The sequence below is a fragment of the Rhipicephalus microplus genome, chromosome X (genome assembly GCF_043290135.1).
Source record: "Rhipicephalus microplus isolate Deutch F79 chromosome X, USDA_Rmic, whole genome shotgun sequence".
Lineage (NCBI taxonomy): Eukaryota > Metazoa > Arthropoda > Arachnida > Ixodida > Ixodidae > Rhipicephalus > Rhipicephalus microplus.
Window position 1 is genome coordinate 224303325 of NC_134710.1, and position 20708 is coordinate 224324032.

The following is a 20708-nucleotide window of genomic DNA, read 5'->3' on the forward strand; positions in this document are numbered from 1 at the left end:
AGCGACCAAAATATTTTGAGAAGAGGAGACTGCTTTGCGGACGTTAAATCTGTGCAAACAGACAAGGCATCCGAAATAATAATAATAGCTTTTGATTGCCGAGAACTTAGTTTTCGAAGAGCCAATGTAATTGCCAGGAATTCTGCTACATAAATTGGCGTGAAGTCAGGCAATCGGAGTGCAGACCAATTAGGCTGATGAGAAAAAAATACCTACTCCAGCCTTCTGACGATCTTGCGTTGCATCCGTCGAAATTACCACGTAAGTACGAAAATGACTGAGATGATCTTGAAGGAGGCCCTCCAGAACGCGCTTTGGATGTAACTTATTTTTTTTTTTGAAAAAAAAGTATCATCGAAAACTAACTCAATAACTTGCATCGAGCATAGGGTTTAGCGAGTTAAATGCCGAACGCTGGCACTGTCTGGGCGTCCGAGATCAGCGTTCTCGTCTTCTTGTTCACTTTCTCTTGTGCCTCATGCCCACTGTGGGATAGTGGCATGAGGCACAGCAAAAGGTCAACCATCCGGCTCGCACCTTTGTACGCATGTTTCCTCTTTCTTCTTCCACTTCGTACAGAGCGCATGATTCATGCTTACTTTGTGGTTTCGTTGTTGCTGTTTTTTTTTGTTTTCGCTCTAAAATCGAAACATCCCGAAGTGAGTGACTTTTAAAAGTCTCCGGGCTATCTCTCTTTTCTCAAGTGGTTCATTTAATTTCTTCCACTGGCACGAGCCATGTGCAGAGGAAAACATCAACAACAGCAACTATCCCTATAATAATAATTATTATTATTATTATTATTATTATTATTATTATTATTATTATTATTATTATTATTATTATCCAGTGCGGTCCAGCAAATGTTCTTGTTCCTCATCAAGGACTCACGTACCCTACAGGGTAATTGTAAAGAAATAGGCACTTTTACTATTGTTTGTTATCAGGATTAGTCTTGAAATACCGTAGCATAATTGCGAGCGGAAAATACATGATCTTGCCACGCGCTTTATCTGCAGCGTGAAGGAGGCAGACGAAGACGCAGTCGTTCTCGGGCTCGTGCCTTTGTTTTTGGCTGTTCTGTGCCGACCACTCTCGGGAAGACTTGGACCGTGTGTATTTATAAACGTCGGCTTCGTTTAGAACGTGACAATATAACATAAATTCAAGACGCGAGTGATCCTGAGATCCTCCACCACCTTCGTTTTTGTTCATTGTTCAGGTCCCGCGGCTGTCCCGGGCACATTCTCTCAGACGATGATTACGTAAAGAAGACGTCGATCGCACACGTATACCCACCACTCATAGTTGTAACTCAGCCACGGGGTGGCAGTAGGAAGCATTGCACAATGGCGTGCACTCGAGACAAAGATACCAAGAAGAAAATGCGAGCAATAAGCAACAACGCCACCAGACGGCATTGTTGCTTGTAATATATATTTCTTGTCTCACACAAGTTTTATAAAAATTTGGTCAAAAGCCATGTTCGGTTCAATATCTAAGATGTGTTACTTTTAGAAACTGTCGCCCGGTTGGCTTATTGGGTTTAACGTCCCAACGCGACTCGGTCTATGACGCTGTTGTGGACGTGTGCGGTTAAGTACGACCGCCTGGACTTTTGGAACGTGCGCCGACATCGCACATGGGCCTCTATAACACTTCATTTTTATCTAAATGCATGCGATCGAGATCGAACTCGCGCATTTCGAGTCAGCAGCCGAGAACCATTATTCGGTCGTCCATCATAAAGCACTCACACATACTTACTATTCGTGTGGCAAATGTATATTGGTGAGCCGCCGCCGTTTATAATTACTATTATATACGAAGCATTTTTTTTGCGTACTGCAAGTACTTTTGGCGTCCGTCCGTCCGTCCGTCCGTCCGTCTGTCTGTCTGTCTGTCTATCTATCTATCTATCTATCTATCTATCTATCTATCTATCTATCTATCTATCTATCTATCTATCTATCTATCTATCTATCTATCTATCTATCTATCTATCTATCTATCTATCTATCTATCTATCTATCTATCTATCTATCTATCTATCTATCTATCTATCTATCTATCTATCTATCTATCTATCTATCTATCTATCTATCTATCTATCTATCTATCTATCTATCTATCTATCTATAGCCGGTTACGTTTGGGGGCTCCCATGATCACCCCATTAACTTGGGGTAAACCAAAATCAGTATGGGAGGGTAAGATGGTTCGACGAAAATGTCCGTGCCTTTCACTAACCCGTATTCTCTCTCTCTTGACGAATATGATTCGCTGGTCAGGACATGAATATTGCCAGAGTCCCCTCGCGTACGTACGTCGTCGAATAATTTCCGCCAGACAGTGGCACATACCCGCAGGCGGATATGTTCCACTGGTATACGGGTATGAGCCACAGGTGATTGGCACGTCATGTCTACCCAGGAACGACAAGAACACACATGCGTAATTTTAACACGTGACCGCTAAGAAAAAGCCAATATGAGCAGCGCTGACCCGACAAATGTCCAGAAAACTCCCAAGCATTTCCCCGAGGGTGAACATGGTTAAGTGCGAATGCACGGGGTGATGCTATGACGGGTATTTATTAATTCGCACTATTATATTTAATAATCACACTATGGTGCCTTTATGGTGTAATGGTTCCTGGGAATCGCAATTTGATCACACGGGTCTCACGAGCCCTTCGCAGCGCCGCCTTGTCTTCCAACGTCGGTGAAACCACCGCGGTACCGTCACCTCCAACGACGGGTGCAGTGTTGGCATTCGGTTGTACTGCATTCGTTGTTGATGGTAGCGTTGCCTCCGGGACATCCATCGCACGACCCGCTCTCGACGGGAGACTGAGAGAGAAGGCGGGCGCGCGAGAGAGAGGGGTGCGCGCGCAGCTGCAGCGAGCGAGGAGAGCGGAGGAGCGAGCGAAGGGGGAGGGGGTATAAGGCGCGTTACTGACAGCGATATCAGCGTCGCGTCCGTGGCTTATTCGGTAGAGCGTCGCGCTGCGGCCCGCCAAGTCCTCTTTCTTTTAAAGATAGAGAGAAGACTGCGGACGCCGCCGATGGCGGTGGATGGTTTGGGGTCGCTTATAAAGTGTATTCACACTTAAAAAATGTCAGGGTCCCAGGGGGAATCGAACCCCAGCGTTCTGCGAGGCGACCAGGTATTCTACCACACAGCCACGCCAGGTCTCGCAACTGCTTTTCACAGATCGTAAAGTGTCAACTGGGAATGCAGTGATGACAACTCAAATTTAAAAATTTACGTGTGATCCTACGATACAGCCACCACGTCGTGTTTGGATCAATTATAGTTGAGCGCAATGCACTGAAGGTGATTGACAGTTTGTATCAACCAAGGAACGGTGCGAACAGACATTCGCAATTTTAATTCGAGAGCGTTAAGAAAAAAATCCGTGCATCTCCACGAATTCAATGACAAAGAGTGGGCGAAGCTATGGGCCCTATGAGGTCAATATTCTCTACGTTCAAGTCTCGGACTAGAATAAAGGATGGGAGCACAGACGGACGGACTGATGCACGGATGAATGGATGGTCTGACGAATGGGCGGACGGACAGATGGATGGACACGCGGACGGTCAGATGCGAGGACGAACGGACAGTCTCGGAATCAGAACTGCTTTTCAATTAGACCGTGATGCCCGTGAAACGTCCCTTGTGGTTGCAATGGTGCACGGCTATCCTGTCTTATAAACAGTACATTTACGTACTCCTATCAGCGTATGGGGCCGCCATCCTCGCTGCAGCACAGGCACTACATATGTGCTTCATTAAAGGCGAACTCTGGCGATTTTTCGAGGTCAATAAATCTTAGTGAAATTCGCTGGGTATGTTCCCTTGCACATTACCGTCATTCATGCCAAACTACAGGCTTGAGAGATGTTTAAATTGTTTGCAAGTGAATTTGAAAGATTGCCTCGAAACGGCTCACCTGGCTTGCAAGTATGATTGGCAACACTGTCTGCGTGTCGTCACGTTTGGCATGTCAACGGAAGTGACGCAGCTAATGACATCTCTAACCCGCTGCAGCGTTTTACTGGATGGATGGATGGATGGATGTGGCTGTACCCTTTAGATCGGGCGGCGGCTAACGCCACCTAGCCGTAATACTTAGTGAACTAACCATTACATTTATCTTTTTTTTTCCTTTAAATAATGAAGTTCAGGATTCGTACTTCGCAGTGAAGGGTTTAATTTTCACTCGTGCCTTGACTTTAGCCACCAATCAGATAACCTCCTTCTAGTTAAGTCTACCCGTTTAAAGTCTATTTTGCCCTCGCTGTCCCTAAATCCCAGTGCTTTGAAAAACTCTGCGCCATCATCCTGAACTATAGGGTGAAGCCCTTTACAGAACATTATCAAGTGTTCGGCAGTTTCTTCTTCCTCTCCACACGCACTGCATACTGTGTCGACCCCTTCGTATTTGGCCCGATATGTCTTGGTTCGCAGTACTCCCGTCCTGGCCTCAAACAGTAGAGAACTACCCCGAGTATTATCATAGATCCTTTCCTTGGCAATTTCCTGCTTAAAAGTTCGATAGATCTCTAGTGCGGACTTCTTAATCATGCCCATTCTCCACATGTCAGTCTCCGTTTCCTTCACTTTTTTCTTAACCGATAGTTCTTTTTGGTTTGGCCACCTGCTGTTTTCTAAGTATTTACCAGTCAACTTCCTGGTTCGCTTCCTCCATTTTGTATCGACATTCTTCATGTACAAGTAGCTGAAAACCTTCCTAGCCCAACGCTCTTCCCCCATTTCTCTCAATCGCTTCTCAAATTTTATCTTGCTGCTAGCTTCCCTGCCCTCAAATGATGTCCATCCCATATCACCTTGTACTCCCTGATTTGGTGTATTCCCGTGAGCTCCTAAAGCAAGCCTACCTATTCCACGTTGCTTAATTTCTAATCTTGCTTGAACTTCTGATCTCATGCACAAGACCGCATTGCTGAACGTCAGCCCAGGAACCATGACCCCTTTCCATATTCCTCTCACAACATCATACCTATTGTAATTCCACAGTGCCCTATTTTTCATGACTGCTGCATTCCTGTTACCTTTAGTCGTCACGTATATTTCGTGTTCCCTCAGATACTCGGTCCCATTGCTTATCCATACGCCCAGATATTTGTATTTATCTGTTATCTCTAGCGTGACCTCCTGTATTCTAAGCTCACTACCTTCGTTGTCATTGAAAATCATGACTGCTGATTTTTCCCTACTGAATCTAAAATCTAACCTATCTCCCTCATTACCGCAGATGTCCATCAATCTCTGCAAATCTTCCTTGTTGTTGGCCATTAGCACTATATCATCTGCGTACATTAATGCTGGTAGTGCCTGATCAATAAGTTTTCCTTGTTTGACTAAAGAGAGGTTGAAGCCCAGTCCACTTCCCTCTAATTTTGCCTCTAATCCTTGTAGGTACATCATGAATAATAAAGGTGACAGGGGGCACCCCTGCCTAAGCCCCCGTTTTACCTCTGCAGGCTTGGATACCTGTTTTTCCCACTTTATAACTACCTTGTTACCTTTATAGACACCCTTTAAAAGATTAGTGACTACATGTTCCACGCCTAGTGTGTCCAGTATTCCCCACAATTCCTCTTGAACCACGCTATCGTACGCTCCCTTGATATCCAAAAATGCTAGCCACAGGGGCCTGTGTTCTTTTTCTGCTATTTCGATGCACTGCGTCAGTGAGAACAGATTGTCTTCCAATCTCCTGTGTTTCCGAAACCCATTCTGCAGTTCCCCCAGCACCCCCTCATCCTCTATCCACGCCTGCAGTCTTTCCTTTATGATCTGCATCGCCAGCCTGTAGACCACTGATGTCACTGTTATAGGACGGTAGTTGTTTATGTCAGCTTTGTCCCCCTTTCCTTTATAGATCATGCTCATCCTGCTAAGTTTCCATCCATCGGGAACTTCGCCATCGATTATTATTGTACTCACTGCCTCTCTCAAAGCCTGCTTAGACTTCGGACCTAATGTTTTTATCAGCCTAATTGGAATGCCATCTGGGCCTGTTGATGTACTACTAGGAACCCTTTTCTCAGCCCTTTCCCACTCTTGTTGTGAAAATGGAGCCATTGCACCACTTGATTCGTCTTTGTCTATTGTGGTGCATAAAGTACTTCTTTGTTGAAATTTTTCTGTCACCCTTGTTCTTATATATTCAATAGCTTCGTCCCCTTCTAGCCTAGCACCTTGGGCTGTAGTTATAAAGTTCTGCTCTAGGCTCGTCTCATTTCTCAGGGAGTTTAGATGGTTCCAAAATTTCGCAGCTGCCTTTCTATCTTTTTTATGTACTTCTGCCAGCCACTGAGCTCCCTTCCTTCTAATCTTTTCATTGATCAGAAGGGATGCATCCCTTCTACAGCTTAGAAAGGTTGCCCATTTTCTTTCCACATCATCTGTCGGTTCACCCCGCTGCTTAGCATGTCTGTGTTCCCTAGAGGCTTCCTGACGTTTTGCTACGGCTCTCTTAACTTCCTCATCCCACCAACTTTTGGGTTTGTGTCTTCTTTTCCGGGGTGACTTGTCACGCGTCTTAGCAAGCTCTATCTCAAAGAGTCTAATTAGATTCGTGTATGTCCACACTGTCTTATTATCCTCCGTGATTACTTTCTCAATTTGTTTAGCGGCTATTTCAATTTGCCTTTCTGGATAAAAATTTTCCTGTAGTTGCTCATCTTGTCTCCTTCCCACTTTCACTGCTCTTCCAAAACTTAGCTTGATACGTTTGTGATCGCTACCCAGACTTCTGGAGCCACATTCATCTATGTGCATTTCCCTGAGCTTATCATACATCCTATGTGACATCAGTGCATAATCTATCGTCGAATGAAGCCTTCCTACCTCCCATGTTTACTGTGCGGGCTACAAAGCGACGGCGGCGGTGTTCTTCCTTCCTCCGCGGTGTTTGGCCGTCATTTCGCTGGTTTGGCACGCGATTCCCTGTTCCCTGTGGATGAATGTGCGATGGGTGGTAGTTGGTGTTGCTTCGTGGGCTGCACAAACTACTCACACAAGACGCAGAGTGTCTGCTAACACGGCTTTCCACGTGACAGTGAGATCAGGCAGGACAACCGCGGTTACCGAGCAAAACGGCAAGCGTGTGTTCCGATCATTTCTCGCCGGAGTCCTATCAGGGCAGCGTTTGGCTGGCGTCCGTCCGTCCGTCCGTCCGTTCGTCTGTCTGTCTGTCTGTCTGTTCGTCCGTCCGTCTGTCTGTCTGTTCGTCCGTCCATCAGTCAATCATTCAGCCAGTCTCTGCGTGTGTCCGCGCGTATGTGCGTTCGTCCGTCCGTGCGCGCTTTCGTCCATCCGCCAGCCGCCCATCTAGTGAACACTCCAAGTACCATGCACCATCTCACATCTTTTCATCATATATTGGATGGATGGATGGATGGATGGATGGATGGATGGATGGATGGATGGATGGATGGATGGATGGATGGATGGATGGATGGATGGACGGACGGACGGACAGACGGATGCGGCTGTGCCCTTTAGATCGGGCGGCAGCTCACACCACCTAGCCATAAAGTTAAGTACTATCACTATGTGTTGAAGCATTGAATTTTACTCGCTCCTTAATTGTAGCCACCAATCAGTTAGCCTCCTCCAGGTTATTTCTACCCGTTTAACGTCTATTTTGCCTTCACTGTCCCTAAACCCCAACGCAGTCCGTCCGTCCATCCGTCCGTCCGTCCTATACAAGTACCGCCATCCAGCAAACATTCCAAGGACAAAACGAGAGGTGGCTACTACTACTACTACTACTACTACTACTACTACTACTACTACTACTACTACTACTACTACTACTACATACAACGCGGACGCGCGATTCACGGCATAAGGAGCTTCGCCGCTAAAACGGCGAGGTAACAGCATCATTTGCGTCAGAGTCGTCGCTCTGGGACAGCTCTGATATGCACTGTCAGTCTAGGACATGTTAGTTGACGCTCGGCGCGTTCACCTCTACTCCGAGCTCAACTCCGAGCGTCTGCTCGACCCGGCACAGTTTTCATACACCCAGCCGGCAGGATCAGCATGCCTTGTACGACATCCAGTTCTATAGGTTCCTACCAAACGCTACGTCATCCGTAGACTGTGCGCTAGGTTGGGTTTTGCTATCGGTATTGCGCCTTTTTGCTTATTAAAAATTATTCTCAAGCTTGCTGAGCATTAAAGCTACCGAGCGCGTGACAAGAGTGGTCTCCGGAACACAGAACCACCATTACCCTGGCAAGGTGCAAAAATCGCCGGAGTTGGCCTTTAAGGCATCTGGTGTTGCTAATACCCACGTTGCTGTTGGCACCATTACGAAACAGTAAAAACGAGACTTTTTTTTTTAACACTTGTATGAAGGTACAACATTTCTACATATATTTAGCGTCATTTCGTAACATTTTGCTGAATAAAAAAGTCACAACACAGTCACGTTCCTGCATAACATCGATTTCCAAGGTACTTCGGATCTGCCATATTATTATTATTATTATTATTATTATTATTATTATTATTATTATTATTATTATTATTATTATTATTGAATAGCGATGCAGCAAACGGTTCACTACACATACCGCGCAGTCAACAGAATGCACCTTTTCATTGTCGGTATTGGCTGTATTTATAATAATAAGAAGAGATATTGAACTGTACATATCTGAGTTAAAACTGCGAAATGTATACAAGAGATTGAGAGATCAAGCGCCACTGCATAATGAATTTTCTGGATGTAGTAGTGCAATGACCAATGAAACGAGACAAAGGGAAAACTCACGGCAAGTCATCTGTTCATCCACTTTTCTTTCTTCACATATTCAATAACTTCCCTTATATATATATATATATATATATGGGAAAGAAGTGTATACTTAAGGAAGGGCTCGTTTTTTTTCTGTGTTTGACGCAATATAAATCACATCTAACAGACAATAACGCCAAGCAAAGTATAGGGGAAGTTAGACCAAATTGTAATGTAAATGTAAAAAAAGAAAAGTGGGTAAAAAGATAACTTGCCGGGGGCAGGAATATATAATATAATGAACGTAGCTGACGCGAGGTAAATGCGCGATTGAAGTGTGAGCGACCGCGGACGATGGGAAAAACACATCTCGGAAATTTCACGCGGAGACAAAAGAGGAGGGAAAAAAAAAGCAAGTGGCCGAAAATGTGAGAGTTCACTGCCTACGCATTTTACGACGCAGAAAAACAGCGCGACACCATTTTTTTTCCCCTTTAGTTTTCGCTTGGCAGTCGACTCGACGGTTGAACTGCGCAGCCTACGTGGCACACGCGTCGCGACGAGAACAATCGGGGAGACGGAGTGTACGAAACAGGTGGCGGCACCGCGAGGAACTCAAGGGCACCGCGGCGGTTCCCACGCAAATGTCGCTCAAACACAGCATGCAGCTCCTCAAAACATCGATGAGCAACCCGTCTGTTGAGCCGTCGTATATATATATATATAGCAACGAAGTTTGGAAGTTCATGTTAGTATAACTCATCCCCTGATGAAGGGAGGACTCCTCCCGAAACTGTTGGGAAATAAATATATTTATCCTTGTTGACAACGCTCCCGTTGTGCCATATCCCATATATATATATATATATATATATATATATATATATATATATATATATATATATATATATATAGGAAAAATAAGTATACGCCTCTAAAAAACTGTTTATTGGTGACGTTTCGATCGGAGACCGATCTTCATCAGACAAAATTTAGTAGTCTCCGACGCGTTTTATGCCATCGTCCAGCCGAGAGAGAGTAAGAGAGAAAAAGAAAAATATACATATACCAGTGGCCTACTAAATTTTGTCTGATGAAGATCGGTCTCCGATCGAAACGTCACTAATAAACAGTTTTTCAGAGGCGTATACTTATTTTTCCTTAATTCTACGGCAACCGAAGCCAGACGTTTTATAATCTACACACACACACACACACACACACACACATACATACATACATATATATATATATATATATATATATATATATATATATATATATATATATATATATATATATATATATATATATATATATATATATATATATATCCGCTAGACATCGCGCAGTTAGACATTGTTAGATATGGCTTAATGAAGTGGCGAGCATGCCATCCATTAATTATACAGATATGCACGACATTATTACAAAACGTCACACATTTCGCGGTGTTTTCATGGCCTCGGGTTTCCTTTATTAAAGTCCGCCAACATTCACTTTTTTGTTAAATATATATAATTAGTGATGACTACACAAAATACAAACCTGCGTCGCAACAAATTTCGGTGCTTCACGCATTTAGCCAGTACAAAGGAAGCGACTGAAATGTAAAATTATAAAGCGACGTAAAAGTGACGTAAGAGCTATAGGCAGTAAAGGGAGATGGATGAACGAACGGTGGTCTGCCACGAAAGCAGCAGCTTCGGAAAATGTGAAGCGTCGATGATCGGTATACAGGGATTTTTCTTTTTCCTCGACAAGACCGATGCAAACGAAACAAAGTTTGAATTTAAATGTATTTACACAATGCTGATAGCTGACGCATCACGTCTTCCTTTTCAATCACCCATGACCCGTCTCTATACCGACATGATAGCAAAGGACGGCACAGAGGTCGCGTTCGCCGGACAGGGCGATCGTACCGGCAGCTAAGCGACATTTTGTTTTATTACTATTGATTCACGTGTACCCAAGGAGGCTTACTTCGCCCGTCAATCGGCGGCTGCCACGGCTGCACGCTTCGACCAGCGTCTCGCAATTTACTCGAAAGTCGAGGAGAGGAACGACGTTCGCATTTCGTTTGACCCTGATAGCGCTTTTGCGATGGCGAGCGAACGAAGGAAGGCGGTCGGGGCAGAACGTGCGACTGACCCTTCCATTGAATAAAAAACAGAGTGAGAAAAAGAAAATTGAATGCCTGCTGGCGCCCCGGAGAACGCTGCTGCCGCAGGGCGCATCCAGGTCGCGCGTGCCACGCGCTGACAGCGAGCCTGACAGCCAAATTAGACGCGGCGCTTGATATTGCCGAGACGCATTCGATCTGATATGCAATCCCAACTGTTGCAACAACGGGCCTTTTACCCGTCGAGCGCACGCTGACAGCGCGCACCTGCGGCGTCGAAAATCCGCGGCGCTTTTCGGCGCATGCGCGCGGCCTCCGTCACCCGCCGCTCGAAGAGACACCCACCGTCACAGCGGTCACAGCCGCGGGATCTCCGCTCTCGCTGCGCCAACATTCGAGGGGGAGGGTATATGCACGGCGTTAAAAGCTGATTGATTGTACCATTGTTGCACTCTCCCGTCTGCCCCCCTGGGCAAGTGCCTTCGCAAAGTATGGTCGATGGCTCTCGATCAGCATGAGCAGATAAGGTCGCCCATATAGCCCTACTCCGTGTTTACAAACAGGAGTAGGGTCGCCCTACCGAGGCAATTATAGCGACGTTGTGGTCCGAGGGCTCCACCCAGCCCAATAAAGCCCCTCTAAAGCTCGCCACCGCCCTCCCGTGACAACTGGCGCAGCATGCAAAGCTGCCTCCGAGCTCAGCGCTTTAACAGCGCATCGGGAGAGCTTTGCGCGCGGAAGGTTACCCTGAAGGAAATAAAATGACCACAAGTGACGGGGAGCAGGTAAATAATCCAAGAGAACGCGGTTGACAAAGGAGACATGCTGCGAGTCCTGGCGCCAATTCTAACGAATTCAACAGCGTGCCATTTCACAGCACACGTCAATAAGCCAGAGTGAAGGGAATCACTGCCTGAAAGTTCACTTAATGCACTCTTCGCGCAAACAGCCAGCCATGCATGCGCCTTTTTTAAAGCCTTCTTTTTTTTCATCTCTCTCACTGACTTGAATTATTACGAATATGGCTAACACAATAAGTTCGCACAAAATAACGCAAATGTGAATATATAGGCAATGTTTAAAATTTTAAATAGAAAAAAAATAAAAGGAAACAGTTAAAAAGACTTCGAAGTAGCGTAAAAGAGCTGGATTAGAAGCTGACCGCCTTGTATACATAGCTCCGGAATACAATCGTCACGCTTACCAAATAAGCGCGTAGTCGTGTTTGCGTCATAGTTTCTCCTCATCTGCTTACCCTGGTGCACATAAATGCTGTCGGATCACGTAAGCGATTCGTTTCCAGACAGGAGTTTCTGGCTCTTGAAGAACGAATTCGACTCGCTCCCATTCGAAAAAACACCGTCAGCATCGTCTAAGCATCCACACAAAAGTCGCTAATTTAAAGTTTACCACGATGACTGCAATCAAATTATCCTATACACTAGCTGGTGCAGTGCGATTTATCGGCTTCTATGGTTAATCGCTCGCTGCTCGGTGAAGGCGCGTTCGGGCAGCGCATGCCAAGCGACACGGTGACTCTGTTTTGTTAGCGGATCGCTGGCCTGACCCGAGTCCAGCGTGCGGCCGGCTCGTTTACGGGACGCCGCGAATTGACCGCGAGTGGATCGCTGGGGCGGCGGCATCGCATCAGCGGCGACGCGATACCAGAGGCGCGCGCCGCTTAGCAGCCGCGCCTTCTTGCGCCGGGCTTCCGGTGCTTGCCCTTCCCCGCGCGCGGAAGCTGCGAGGGAGACACCCGATGCATCCTTGGTGGCATCCGCTCCAAGGGTGTCGCGCGGAGAAGAGCGGAGAGGCGTGCTCGTTTCGTTCTTCCGCGTGCTGAGTGCCCGCGCGAGGCCACTGGGCTGCATAGTGGAGGCGGGAATAAACAACCCCCCTCCCTGGGCTGCCCAAGTTTTTCGGGCCATTCCCCCGTGCTCGCACCACGCTTTTGAGGCCATGTGTCTCCGTCATCTCGCAGTGCACATTTCCTTCTCGTACGGAGTTGGCGCACTCCTCGCATTCCACCTTCTTGTCTGGCCGTCCAATTATGCTCACCACCTTGACTAACCTGAGCTTCTTCCTTTTTTTTCTTTTTCAAAATGGGCAGTTCTTATGTCTCCTTTTATCGTGAAAGTCTTTAAGGAACATCAAAGCGCACCCTAATCTATCTATCTATCTATCTATCTATCTATCTCTCTATCTATCTATCTATCTATCTATCTATCTATCTATCTATCTATCTATCTATCTATCTATCTATCTATCTATCTATTGACCTTTTGCAATAAAAAGTAGGCAGAAGACTAATCAACCCTCGGATGCTACCTATAAAGACATCAAGCCTGCATGGACGAGACCCTCGCTAAAAAAAGGAACGAGAGAAAGGGAATTGTTAGCGAGCGACGCAACGTATATTAATAGAGAAAAAAAGAGTAGTTCATTACAATTTCATTACTGCGAGCCCTTATAGCATGTGGAGCCTTCTTCCAAGCCTCCATCGGCTATAGAGGCTGGCCGCAGGTCTGACCTAGGATCGCCAGTTAGCTTTTCAGGGCCCGTTCAGCGAGTACACCTCCTACGACCCCTTGTGGCAGCGTAGCATCTTTGTTCGAAATAACTAAATGAATCCAACAGAATGTTAAGCGAAGAAAGCATTCGAGACATTATTTGTTGCTGTAGTTGTTTCGGGTTTTTTTTTGTCAGCTGCCACATCGTGGAAAGATCACGTGACACCCCCTGTCAAAAAGTGTTTTGCATTGCCCGCCTTGGCTACGAGAGGCGCTAACATTTCTAAGGACTCCACGTACAGAAACACCAACGGAGGGAATAAGGGAACTCCCGCCATCGGAGATAAAGTGGCACAGAACATCGGAAGCGCAATTCGAAGGCTGCGAGTTCGGCCCCCATTGACGGAAAGGGCATTTTTCATCCAATTTTAGTTGCTTTGAGTTTATGTCGGAATTACGACACTGCTGTTGAAAAGAAAACAAATAACGTTTCCTTAGCTCAATTGTGCGTTGATTTCTGTGTATATGGCGAAGAAACGAGCCACTGTATCAATTTCCCCTCCGTTATTTCACAGGTGCTCTAATGCGATAAGCGAGTTTGCCCGGCAATATATATTAAACGACGAATTTCGCACACACTACACGATAACCGGCAGCGTTCCATTATTGACACTACACGTTATTACGCTCACTACCAGTACAATTTTGCGAAGGAGCAAAACGGAAGCACTGAAATCGAACCTGCGCGTTTCTATTCTTCTTTATTCTTGCCATCTTGCGCTGCTTATTGTTGACTTACTTTCTATCCACTCCCCACCATTACACTTATTTTGTGAAAAGGAAGAGCCGGCAGCCCTTAAAGGCTTGGACTCCTCTTACAATACTGAAGTCCTTCAATAACTGGTAAATACTGGACTTTAAAAAGCAACAGGAGGCCGGTGATACGGCGCCCGTACCTCAATGAGTGTATTGGGAGACAGTATTACGTACTGGAAGGAAAAAAAAACGTAATCGCGGAACAAGTGACGAAACTTGGATGTGTACCGACTTGCCGAGGCCATGCTATAGCAACAACCCTATTCGCGCACGCTGTATACGTCCGTCTCCAGGAGAAACCACGTTCGACATTCGCTCGTGGTCTGTCGAAATGGCCGCACATTTTTCGCATACTTGTCAATACCCGTCTGCAGCAGCATTAGCGGGAGGAAGTCAACGTTTCTCGGTGAAGCACCTCCCCGAGCACCAGCAACACGCCGAGCATCCCGAATTTCATTACTTTCTTTTTTTTACATTAACACTATCTAACCAATAGCCGTGTTTTCTACACGCGTAGCCCCTCGCACCCGTAATGTCGTCACTAGCTCTCACCACCAGCCAACATAACGTCTAAACATGTGAATGTAAACATGAAACTTTACAGGAGACGTAAGGTGACGTCATTTACAGGTTTCAATACGCAAACAATATTGATAAATTTACTCTAGGACCTTTATATAAGTCCGCCGCACCTCACAGTTTGTCAGTGAGAACCTTTTTTTTTTTCTCCTTCCGAAAGCCTATTTCTTCTTGCCTTCGTAGAAGAAGCCGGTATACAGGGTAGGACACGGTATATAGCATGATGTCGCCCAACCATGCACTAGCCAACTCTTTAGGATCCTAAGACAACTGAGAAAGTTAAACTAATATATGGTTAAACAATAGCCTAACGAACGCGTAAGTTCGCAATACGCAGGTACGCCTAAAATGAAACGTCGTCATGCGAAGACAATGAAAGAAAAAAAAAGTATGTTATATTGGCTCATCAAACCTCACTGTTTCGACTCTCACCAGAAGGTGCCGCACTCCCGCGTGTGACGGAGCACTTTAGGAAAGGTCGTCGCCTGATGTAGCATGGCGTGTAAAATTCGTATAGCATAGTTACCTGTCGCATATATAACACGCGAGCGCCTCGATGATGTCAAGTGCGGAGCGCTGTAGGGGGCGCCCGGGCTGTGTCATATGCTCTCATCCCTTGGCGCAGCGCAGGCAAAACTATACGCATCAAAAAGGAAGGAACGAAAGGAAGCAACCCAGAAATAAAAAGAAATAGAAAACGAAAAAATATAAAAAATAGAAAAAACAGGAAAAAAGAAAAAAAAAGCAGAAAAGGAAGAGAAAAAAATGTGCAGAAAAGAAATTCGGCAGATCCCACGTACCTTGGGAATCGACGTTAGGCGAAGCATGAGCAGGGAAGGTGAGCATGTCGCTTTTTTTTTTTTTTTGAGCGGCACGTCATTAAATGACGCTAAATATATGTACAAATGTCGCACGCACAGACATATGTTGAATATTTGTAGATATTTATATAGCCATTTGTTTCCACTTGCGCAACGATGCCAACAGGAGCATGCGTATTAGCAACACCAGAAGCTGATATGAAGCGGTGATGCTCGCGAGGATGCTGGACCTGGACACTGCTACATAAATCAACTTCAGCGCATGACACCTAACAACAACTGACGTTAACCCGACGTGACGGCAGTATCAAAGAGATAGTAGGATTTGATTGATATGTCGGGTTTAACGTCCCAAAACCACCATAAGATTATGAGAGACGCCGTAGTGGAGGGTTCCGGAAATTTCGACCACCTGGGGTTCTTTAACGTGCACCCAAATCTGAGCCCATGGGACGCAGTATTTTCGCCTCCATCGAAAATGCAGCCACCGCAGCCATAATTCTGTCCCGCGACTTGCGGGTCAGTAGCCGAGTACCTTAGCCACTAGACCACCGCGGCGGGGCATCAAAGTAGTACATATTTAATATTTACAAAATTACATAAGCAGCACTGCGACCACTGTTGACGTTTCGCGAAGATTAGCGTGTATTTGAAAAGTAGTTCCGAGACCTGGCGTTAACTCTCTGGTAAAATGCTTCATTGCCACGCAGAATGCTTAGGTTTGATTCCAGTGGGCACCCTGCCATTTATTATTTGCATTCGTCGGGTCGGCGCTACCGATGTCAAGTATTTGTTAACGCTCACGCGTTGAAATCGGCCATGTGCATTCTCGTCGTTCGTCGGCAGATACTAGGTGTCAATCACCTGTGGTGATTGACACACGCATATCAGTGGCACATACTCGCCAGTGGGTATGTGCCACTGTCTGGCGGGAAGCGCTTGACAACGTACGCGACGGGAATTTGACATTATTCAAGTATTGACCAGCGCGTCATATTCGTCAAACCATGGTGATTTTGTTTCACGCCAAATTAAGGGGGTGACCACGAGAGCACCCAAATGTAAGCGGCTAGATAGACAGATAGATACGCTCAAAGTCACCGAAGTTCGCTAAGAAGAGCTTCGCATATAAAAAGAAGGCTGCCTAGCTCCGCACTCCCTTCATGTTTGGCACCACTAGTGCAAATCTGTTTTATATAGACACATCACAGGGCGTCTCTGCTCTTTTGTTTTGTTTCGTGTTTTTTTAATACAACAAAGAGTCCAAGCCTGAATAAGACAGATTATGCGATCAAAGCAGTTTATCGTTTCTTTCTTTACACTGTTTTTTTCACAGGAGCGAACTGAAGATGCATTACGCACAAACGATAACGAAATCTTCCTTGCACCCTGCACTCAAGGTCGAAAAGTACAGTCGTCGAGATCGTACACGTGAAACAAAAGCATGAAGATGAAATAAGCAGTTGTCGCAACCCTCGCAAAATAAATAAATAAATAAATAAATAAATAAATACAACGGCTCACTATATCGAAGTCCATTCGCGTACATTCTTTTTCTATACCTTCTAGAGTGGCTTCTTCGTTTTTTTTGTTTTTTTTTCGCCCTCTCAATTTTAGCTGTCCAACTCAAGTGACCAACCCACGCGAAACAAGCCTACGACGGCCGTCAGGCGACATCTCTACGTGGCAACGCTTCTCGGTAAATTGCCATAGGTATGACACTCGCACCGGCGGAAGGCCGCTGAGTCATGGCGACTCGTGTTCGACGTCAATCTCCGGAGCTAGTGACGATTGCGCTTTAAAACACCGCACGGGCGATCAATTAGCCGGCGCCTGACGGCTCGTTTATTACTGGCTGAGCTACTCGACACATCGCGATGAACCTGATGACGCAATCAGCGAGAGCCTTGAAGTTAACCTCGAACGCGTTATGACACCACTTAGGTTCCAGCCCAAACAAAAAATAGAAAAAAAAGAGATGACGGTGGCCCGAATGTCGCAACCCGTCTGCGCGCGCGTAGAACAAAGGCTCCATGCGCGCCGCTAATGGCGCGCGTTGCTGCGAGTTGCCCAATGAGGCAAGCCACCTCTCTTCTCCCCTGGCTAACAGCGCCGTCGAGAAGCGATAGTAGCTGCGCGCGTATTGGATGTCACTAATTTCCTTAGGCAATTTCCTTAGTCTGCGGTGCGCGCCTGTAGAGGAAGAAAGAAAACCGAGAAAGGATGCTAGCGGCGGACGGAGAAAGCCGAGTGCGGCAGTTACAAGCGAGTGCATTCGTAAAAGCTTTGCTCGTCCACTCCCACGCAACACGTGCCGCGAGAAACCCGAGCCGTGGAGACGCAGGCGGTGAAAAAGTAGAACCCATTCTCTATCTTCGACACGAAGATTGTTGCTCCGCTTTATGATATCATGCTACTTATTGGCAGCCTCTCTGAAAAAGAGGCCTGTTTATTCTAACGTCATTATCATTTTTGTCTATCTCGCTCGGGACTTATCAGTCTTGATTGAAGCGTGTATATTGCCCCACCGCGGTGGTCTAGTTGCTCAGGTACTCGGCTGCTGACCCGCAGGTCGCGAGATCGAATCCCGAGTGTGGCGGCTGCATTTCCGATGGAGGGGGGAATGTTGTAGGCCCGTGTGCTCAGATTGGGGTGCACGCTAAAGAACCCCAGGTGGTCGAAATTTCCGGAGCCCTCCACTACGGCGTCTCTCATAATCATATGGTGTGGTTGGGACGTTAAACCCCACGAATCATTTTTATTCCTGTGTGCATGTTAGCTCCTCCCACAACGCCTTTCCCAGTTTTTCGTAGTTAATTGCAGCGGACACATGCAAACTCTTGTTGTGAGTATTTCCTTCGGTATGTTTTTCGTCCTGAGGCACCCAGGTTGGCATGAGACAGCAGAGCGTTGCCACTTGTCTCGTCATACAGATTTTTTCCTCCCCATTTTGTTTTTGTCGTGCTTGTAAAGTTACGTAGTCATATTCTTATGGGCGTCTATCGCGGTTCCGCTCGAAGTCCCTGTTTATATTGCGACGTGCTTAATCTGCCGCCAAACGTGAATATTCCCGTATTTATAATGGCTCCTGGTTGCCTACTTTAATTCCTGTAATTTAGTGCCAACTTTCTTTTTCTTTTTTTTCTCCGTTTCATATCAGTGTTTCTGAGATACAGCAAAGCATACAATATATGTGCACTTAAGCTACCCCCTTCAAGTGCTCGAGTCCTGAAATTTTCACTTACTACGCAACTTCAAGCACAGAACCGCATTTGCTAACGTTAATTAGCGGTGGTGCCCCCCCTCGTCGCCGAATTCTTCGAAACACGTCATTTGCGACTCCAGAGGGCTCTATGTTTAATTGTCACACTTACCTTTGCTCCTCATACTCATGTTTACGTAGGAATTCCGTTTAGGTATGTACATACCTAGGTATTTATAGTTGATGTTACACTCGTGGCATTCTGTTGTATCGGCGCCAAGTTAGAGCTCGTTTTCTCATTAGAAATCATAATAGTAAACATTTACGTGCTGAAATGCAGGCCTATAGATAAGGCGTTTCCTTGCCACACGCATTTTCTGCCAGCCTCCCTAAACATTTTCTATCGTCCGTTCGTAGATTTACGTCGGTTAATCAGTACAGGAGTCATCTGTTACACTCTTTACGAATGTAAAATAAATGAAACCATGATTCATACTTATTTTTTAAAATTTATAAGGCGTCTTTTTATGCTTTTGACGCCAAGGGTGAACGAAAATGAGGCATTTTCCTCAAAGATTGGCATAGCAATGCACAAGTGAAAAAAAAAAAAAACGCTGCATTGCTCGCGCACTGTCAGAGAAGTGTTGCACCTCCTGTCGATGGGCGGATCTTCTATAGACGGGCCGAAGTGTCGAATGTTATCTTAGATATACTACCTACCCGGAAAGCCGCTCAGTGTAAACTGGAAAGCGGAACGCATCCGGTGCACTTGATACCGTGCATGGAACCCGTGATAACGCCAGCTACACTTTTTTCTCTTCTTGACTTTTTTTTTTTTTTGCAGACACAATTCATTCATTTTTTAGACCTTTCAAGGAAAAAGGCGAAAAGACTAACGTGAGGCGAAAAGGTGACGACTTATAACATGTAGTGAGAAGCACAATATAATAATATTTATTAGGGCATTACACCCCAAAGACCAACATATGATTACGAGGGGCGCCGTAGCGGAAGAGGGTTCTGAATATTCCGAACATCTGGTGCTCTTTTAACGTGCAGTGATACCGCACAGTACACGGGTCTCTATCTGAGAAGTAGTCCACTGAGAGAAAGCGTGTCATGATCTGAACTTGAACTCCAGTTCTCAAACGAAAGAAAAACACACCAGGTGGCTGCCAACGCAATGTGCAAAGCATAAAAACTACAAAAAAAGAAGGAAAAGATAGCGAGGCCATCTCAAACGCGTTTTATGACCAGTGCAACGCAACAACGTAGCGTAAAACCTGATTTATATGCAACGAATTTCCCGCATGTGATCCGACTACTACACTCTACAATCTTGGTAACCGAAAAACATGATTTTGTGCACCTATAAAGTAGGGGTTACAATGTCATTGAGTACATATATTCCAAATCTGGTAACCCTTACTATCAGAGTACAAAATCACATTAATCGTTCACCACGATTAGAGTACGGTAATCACTTATAATTTTGCAAGATTCTTAACTAGTCAACTAGACACAGCCAGTTAATTCAGTGACGGGACAACGTGATATTGTAAGAGATGACACAGCTTCTAGCTATTTAATCTGGTTGGTATTGAAATAAAATGGCTAATATTGTTAAAAAATACGTTTTTAGAAAACAAATCGTTAGCGTGTACACACAGGGCGTCAAGCGCTGCAAAAGACGCAGTGAAATAGCTAGCTAATTCGTTTCATTTAATGTAATTCGCACAATGTCCAATAATTGTTCAGATGGAAACAATGCAAATACGGTCGACTACATCATAGTAATTATTCTGTTACTTAAGTGAGGCAGCACTTTCTCACTGTAATAGGTATTTGAGTTTATGTAGTTGTATTCGGT

General features: G+C 45.5%; 1 protein-coding gene across 2 annotated transcripts in view; it reads right to left on the reverse strand.

Annotated features, from left to right (window-relative positions):
* Nucleotides 1–20708, reverse strand: part of tna (Zinc finger MIZ domain-containing protein tonalli) — a 318898-nt gene that overhangs the window by 78057 nt on the left and 220133 nt on the right. The window lies entirely within an intron of this gene.